Below are 8,143 nucleotides of genomic sequence, written 5' to 3' on the forward strand. Positions count from 1 at the left end.
ATTTAGAATATTGAAGGTTTGACGTGATCGCAGTCCTCTAATTTTAAAGTTGGAAGTGCCCAAATAAAGCCTTAGAAGTGTATACATGTGCATGCATTACGCATTATAGCTTACAAGACTATAACAAACTTTGAGATGGAATTACTAAAACACTGCAGGATGTTTTGGAGACGTTTTGACATAACGGTTTGGATGTACAGAACCTCACATTTATGCATTCAAAAAGTATTCCCAGCACTGCTGGAACGGAACTCATTTTTACGGCCTGTTTCTTAGTCTCAGCTGACGGCCTATTTTTCCGGTCACTGCGACAGGTTGCAGTTAATTGCAAAGAAAACTCCAAAAATATTGCTAGGATATTACTGGCTCCACTTGTCCGGCTATGCTGCAGGCAGTAATCGGGCATTTTAGGAATGTTTACTATTGTTGTCTGACCGGGCGGTGATGATCATCGAGTACTTTCATGTGCCAGAGTTGTAACCCCTTCTGCGTCTTTCCTTCATGTTTACACCTACAGTCCGAGCGAAACATTCTAAAGGAAGTTTACTCTGGACACCAGCAGTAAAGACCCAGCTCCTGCCCTCCCAGCCACCTACAGGAAACTACAGGAAATAGCGTTTAGAACGCCATTCATTATTTGCACGCTTGGGCTTTGACTTCGCTCGTTCGCCGACCGGTTTCGGACTGAAACGGAATTTTTTAAACATACAGTCCAAGCGAAACATTCTAAAGGAAGTTTACTCTGGACACCAGCATTATGGACCTCAGGCGAGGTTTCTTTTGACCCATGACTTAAAAGTTAAATATTAATCCTAAAAGGTTTCTGCCGTTTTATCACTTCATTGTTTACTCTTAGTTAATTTCGCATCCAATCCCATTGGGAACGAAGTATCAAGTTTGATAGCCGCTACTTTTAATCATTGCTCAGATATTTATGGCCTTGGATTTTTAGGAGGTGGCAAAATGTAATAGGAATCTGCAGGTTTAGCCAATGTGACATCATATAATCAAGGGAAGTTACGCTTTTTCGCCTTTTGTTGTGGTCATACCATTCTGCGAGGACACAACAACCTAGAACAAGCTATGCTGTGGTTACGATTTGTAAGTCTGTGGTACTGTTCGGCGGTTCCGCGGGGGGGGGGCACAATGGTGTAACGGAGTAAATTCTGGATGGGCACCGGAGGTTGCACACATTTTTTCAAGGGGGCACAACAAGAAGATAAGCTGTAGTTGCATTATAAACTCAACAGAGATTTCAAATTGGGGGCAACTGGGGTGCAGAGGCGTCTACTGCTGTGCACGCACCCCCCCCCCTAGTTACGCGTGGAGGGGGCATAACGATTACATGCTCTGATGTTGTGATTTAAGATTTTTGTTCAACCTGGCGATCAAACTGCTCTGTCTCTCACAAAGGACATTGTGCTGACCGCAAAGTGCACTCTCGAGTCAGTTTGTGACTGTTAAATCGCTACAGCGCCCTGAAGAAGTGCTGTTTTTTTGCACGAAGATCCTACTAACAAAACACGTCAGGGCTTCTCTGAATAATCTTCTGTTTTTCTGCTTGGCAACATTCGTTCCGAATCTTGATTCTTCTGATATAAATCACCTGGGTCTGTTTATCGTTTATTTGCCTCCAAGGCTACACCACTTTTTGATCTTCACTTAATAAGTCAATTGTGGCAGCTTAGCTCGAACTGCACTCTCGGAGGCTACGATTCTGTAAGTTTTTACCGTCCAACGATATTGCACATGTATTTCATTTCATTTAGAGCAAAACAGATTTCCTCTTCTCCAATCAAACGCCACGGCTGCTCAAGCAAAAGTGACCGGGAGTAACTCTCTCCAGAGCTACTAACCTTTTAAGGTCTCGCCAGTAACTAGTTCGAGGCATCAAATCACCGTGCAAGCAACCGCGAGTGAACACTACTGACCCACTGAAGAGACAAGGGCCTCCAATGTCCCGCGGCGATAAATCATTTGAAGCTGCAATTTATTTTGCCTCAAATTGATTAGCCCGCATACTGTTAACCACTTTTCGAGATCTTGTTTGCTTATTCTGAATAGATAATGTTTAGTTAAAATATTTTGTATTCTCCTTCGCTACATGTACACTGGTTGTGTGTATACGCGCTCACGTTCCCAGTTTTTCAACTGATTTATTCCTGGTCCATTTCTGTCACTGCTTTACACGCCGGTAGCCGAATTGTTCTTTTGCTGGATCCTTTCGTATGTTATTTTGCAAAAGCCAATTAGTTTCCTGCATTGCTTATCAGTGTCACAATTGACCTTTGTGCCACATTGGTTTTGTGGATGTTAATTATTTGCACATTGTTTTTATCCTGCTCATTTACAGTTTACCATATGCGAGAGTATCATCAAATATACAATTTCAAGTTAGACCCGAATCCGATGTCTCGTGTGCTGGTTGTCTAACTGAATAGGGAGTCCCCGTTACTCGCCGAGGCCAGATTAGACATTAAAGTACACATAACGAAATTCCCCAAGGGTTGTAAAGCTGTTGAAAAGATTGTCGATGAACAAAGCATTGCATTGACCCTTTAATAAGCTTAAGGAACAGAAACTAGGAGCAGATGACATTGTGAAATGTCAATAGCATCAGGTAGAAAAGAAGAGCAAACATACGAAAAACAAATTTGCAGGAAACACCATGAATTGCAGTAATTGTAAACTTGTCGGTGGAATATTTCTATGTAAGGATTAAACTCGAGTATATCAACAACTACTGTTTACCCACAACTGCTGAAAGTTACATTTGATTAATAATGAAATTTGTGTCTCCTTGACGAAAAACAAAATCACGTAGAGGTTCAAGACATCATTTTCAGTTGGAACAAATTTCAGTGCGATAGCTTTCGTGCCACCAGTTTGTCTTTGTATGTACTTCCGCACCATTCTTGCCAATATACATGTATAACAGTGCAGCGTTGTTTCAGGCATAAGCAGCTCTGTGAAGCTCCAATCTTTGGTATGTCAGGCTCAGATGATGGAATGACACACTTTTTTCTATTTCTCATATCAAGAAAACATAAACGAGGACAGGGAATTATCAGCATTATAGCTAATTGCAACTTGAATATTCCCGCTAAATTTATCTTGTAAAGGCCATGAAGTTAATTATTTCTCGCTACTTGTTCTTGCGTCATCTGTATATGCATCGAAACAACAGCGAGGCTGTGACCACGAACTAACCTCCATTGACATTGTTATCATTTTGTAGTTGGAAATGATTCTTAAAGTTTCTCAGTCTACTGTTAACGAACCGATGCGTAATTGCTCTTGTTGGATTGCCACTGATGAGTACATTTACCAATCACTGACTTCATAACTGTGTACTTGTACCACTGAGTGATGATCCCATTCGGCCTGAAACTAATCTAACTTGAACCCTTTTCACCTATTCGAGCAAACCGACCAATCCCTATCCCATCCCTAAACCCCACACTGTATGAAGGTATTTAGACATCGGTAAATTTCAAGTTTTGAATTGAAGCGTCCTGCTCCTAATTCAAATTGGAAGGCTGGCAGCAGGCAGTGTACGAATACGTTTTTGTGATTCTAGTTAATGAAAAACTATTTCAACAGAGTACGGAATCTTTGGTTGTGCCTGTGTGTGTTTAAGGGACCGGCAGTTGGGGACCACACATTTCAGAAAGAAATAATTCTGAATTTAAACAAAACTGGTTTGAAAATGAACCCTTTTCCAGAGGAATCTGGAGTGAAATCTCGGTCTATTGGAGGGAAGAAATTTCATTCAAATTTATTCTGTCCTTGTATTCAATCTGAGGGAATGAATTTTCACTCGAATGGAGTGTGTTGTTACCCTTTGGAATTATTTAAATCACGACCAAAAACGTTAGGGTGCATCACGTTTCAACCCCAGCTGAACCCTTCTCAAAGTCAAAATCACCACTTGGACAGAGAGAATGAGCAAGGAATCAAACAGGCATGAATATTACGTAGAATGGCAAAAGGAAGGGGTGAGAAAACTGGTGGCTGGATAAAGGGGCAAGGACTGCGTAAAAGGCATGCAAAATAGGAAATGATCAAAGAACGAATACAATGGAAGGCGACGGACCCTAAAAGGGGTGCATTATCTGCAAAAACACTAAAGAGGGAAAGGATTGTTAACTAGCTGTTCCCTTCTTCGATGTTCAGGCCCGTGAGGTTGCATGGTCTGGAGGCGTTTGATCCACCGTCCTTTCCCTACTGAAGGGAACGGCATCCGTGCGATGTGCTGGTGATTCTATGCTCCGTATGATCATATCAGAAATGGAATGTTCATAGGAAGGTTGAAGAAATGGCTGAAAGAGGTATCTAGTAGCTTGATGTTGACTGTGGATCTATGGCAATAGAGTCGTACATATTAAACATACTAAACATTGCACACCCTACAAGAGAAAAGCTACGAGTTGTGATGCCTTTGGTTGTGGGGGTGGTAGCAGTTGCCTGTTTGTTAAGCTTTAGTGTATGTTTTCGCCTGCGGTTTTTCATTGTGGTGTATTATAAGAATGAGAAGGTAGGTTGGTGAGATAGAGAGAAAGAGAGAAAGGAGACATTTTGGATTTGGCAGAGTGAAGATCGGGAGAAATCATCTGAGCATGTTTGAGACCGGCTTCAACTGTAAAGACAGAAATCTTGATTCAGAAGATCAGGTCTTCGGTCAGTTCTAAATACTGGGTAGGCTACTTTGTCCCAGTACCAGAATTCGGCAAACCAGGCCGAATGACCAGACCCAGACCATAAAATTGTCGCCCTGGTCGTCTTGACACCCGCCAGCAACAGCCCATCTCACAAGTATCGGCTAAGCTTGATTACCGTGGCCTTCCATAGTTATGAAGTCGGATCTATGGACCGACTGGAGATGCAGAACCTGAGATCGAGCAGTTTGACAAAACCAGAGAACTGGGTTTACTACTACCGCATCTGAGTTACTTGGCCCATGAGGTGCTCACAGCTAGACAAACCTTGGAGACATCATTTGACTGTGACACTGCCTCATCGTTTGTTGCAATTATTTTGTTTAAATATACCGGTATAAAGACTTAAAGTGCTAGCGAAGTACAGCTGCTTTAAAAACTGTTCTAACAAGTTGGAAATAAGAAAGTAATCGGACTTTGAGATATAATAAACCAGATTTCAGCTGTTTTTTTTTTTTTAGGAAAGAGTCAGTATTGATAAAGAACTGTACATAAAGTAAAGTAGAGAATAACTGGAAGTTGAATTGACATAATATAGTATTACGAAGCACTTGAATCTGTTTTGCTTTTATTTCGTTTTCTGTGTTGTGGCCCGGATCTGGGGTTGCCGTTTTTTAAAATAAAGGTTAAACTTGCAAAGTTATCTAGAACGGTGACACAGGCCCTCTTCTTTTTTCGATTTGTATCTCAGGCCAAGGTAGCAAGGAAGCAGTTTGCATCATTTTTGTATTCATGCAGGCATCGAGGGACCACAAAAACTAGCCCACCATAAGTTCTACGATCGTCTGAAAGGAAATGATGAAAGCACAGCCAAGACAGAGACAGAAAGCAAAGTTGGACAACAGAGGAAATCCATTAATTCGGAGACATAATTGGTCCCCCGAAACAGTCTCCTATAACTGGCATTTTCAAGACGGAAGTTTGAGTGGAATTAAAAAAGAACTGCACGTGCACTTTTTTAATCGAATCTCGATTCCCCAGATTTTTGAGCAGACAAAAAGTTAATTGAACGATTTGTGTACCATTTAGGTTCAACAGAGGCCTCTTACATATTTATTGGCGATCGTTCCCCCCCCCCCCACTTCCACTTGTAATTCCTTAGGTAAACGGTATAATTTTGTTTTATAACATATGATTAAACCGCAGCTATAGGGTCTACGAGGTCTTTTTGTCTTTTTTTCTCTTTCTTTTGAATCCACTGGATCCCAAAGTCTCAGCAGGGTGCGGCAACGGGAGGTCCTAACCTAACCTAAAATATACTTTTCTGTTTCTGGAAACAATCTCTTGGAAGAATGGCTTCGTCTCCAACTAGTGTGAATCTTGCAATTTCAGGGACAGTCCGACGTGCTCCCAACACTGTCGAGTGGCACTTGGAAAAGTTCAGTATTGAAGCAGGATCCGTCTGGAAGCCATTAGCTCAAAGTTTCTCCTGGACAGTTGAGTTCATGCACAATACACGAATAACGATAACATAGCCCTGTTTTCCTAAATTAAAGCGTTGGGCAGACGGAACAGATATTTTATTCTCTCCATGCTCCATGTAGCTTGGTATAGGCCTATGGCAACAAAAGGTTTCATTCAATGTTCATACACACAAAAACTTTGGAGCCTATCGATCCTTTGAAGTGTGGCAGAGCCCAACATGGAATGGAGCATAATTCTGTTCTTGAACTTCGATTTAACGCCAAACAAAAACGTTTGTCTCCGGTCAGACTGATGTTGCGGAATTGACTCCTCGGCGACGCGACTCCCCCCCCCCCTTCAGGGTGGGATTGTACAGGCAATTGCAGGCACACGTTGTCGAGTCATGGAACTAGACCAGCTTTTTTATGATAATAAGCTGACAACAAACAACTGTCCATAGTCTGCTATCATTGCTTAACAATGATATCCTTGAGATCTATCGTCTTGAGTAAAAGATCGAGCTGGCTGCAAAATGTTGAGGCAGTGCGGCAAAGGAGGGCGCTGTTGCAGCACTGCACTGCAGAGGAAAAAAATTACGTGCATGCTTCAAATCGATGCGCGCGCTGACCAGAGACAAGAGACTTTGACATACCGATCGGCTACTACGTCACTATGAATATCTGAAGCACTTCGATCAAAACTTCGTTACATCATATCAAAATCATTTGAAAAGGGAAAATAAAATGTAAAAACCTGAACACTTAAAATACAGCTTTAACCTTACACTGTGTATCTGTGATTTGTAGAATGGCACCTTCGAAACATTCAATTAAATTGAAACGTTTTGAATTCGTTTCTAGAGTAGTGGTTTGAGTGTGATTGCATATGGGCACAAAAATTTGAATTTTGAAAGGAAAGGTCAATGTTTAAAATGAAGTCGTGGTTGAAAGTTTGCTCATACTATACACACTGTTTAAATAATCTGAAGCCTATATGCGGTATCAAATGATTTATTGCTACTGGGCAGTATGTTTGGACATGGGGTCTGAAGTGGCCGGAAGCGAGAATTCGACCTTCGGCTTCCTCGGACTAAGCTTAACTATTTGGGCAATTTTGGCCAGGCATCCACTGGAAGACATGCACCCCCCGTAAATACACTATTGGAGGAGGGCATAACGATCACATGCTCTGATGTTGTGATTTAAATGTATAATTTGTGATAGTATTCGGGCGGGAAACGAGACGACAGAGAACAAACTCACATTATTGTCAACCTGACGATAAAACTGCTCTGTCAATACAAAGTGTAGATCAAGCGTCAGTGTATTAGGCAATACTTGCTTTTCGGAAGACTTCATCCATTCTGGTAACCCTTTCCATCTATGTCCGATCAATCTTAATGCCGTAAGCGCACTTACGCCCTTTTGCCTGGAAGCATGATCACAGTAGACACAGTGTTCCCAGTAAAATGGCATAAGAAACACACTCTCCTTATTTAGTAAAAACGGATAAAATTCAGCAACCTTTGAACACTTTACCGGTATCAAACGACTTGGGAAATTTTTTGGACCTATTTCCAAAGAAATCTTTATGTTTCATTAATATAATATAGTTGCATACATACGTCCTTTTGCATCGATTATGCTTCCCGGCAAAAGTACGCAAGCGCTTACAACCTTCTTCAAGGTACACGATCCCGCGACATATTCTAATTCTACATTTATAGGCTCGTGTAAATAAAATGGATGTGCTTGCTGATTAGCGACAAAATAGAATGGCTGGCAAAGCACAGTACGAAGCTTAAATGAACTTCTATGTTACTGCGTTACAGAGTTATCGTTGAAACACAGAAACATACACTGAATAACAATGATTTCAAAGATCAATAATCCCTGAAGTGACGATAACGCTTTGTGGAAACACCGGTTGTTATTGACAATATAACGGTTTCAATGACAATAAAAATCTCAAAATGCACAATTCTTGGAAGAATTAAAGTTGTTGATAATGTATCTCCGAAA

This window comes from Acanthaster planci, unplaced genomic scaffold, assembly GCF_054643075.1.
Source record: "Acanthaster planci isolate LZ-2023a unplaced genomic scaffold, COTS_SCS Contig194, whole genome shotgun sequence".
Lineage (NCBI taxonomy): Eukaryota > Metazoa > Echinodermata > Asteroidea > Valvatida > Acanthasteridae > Acanthaster > Acanthaster planci.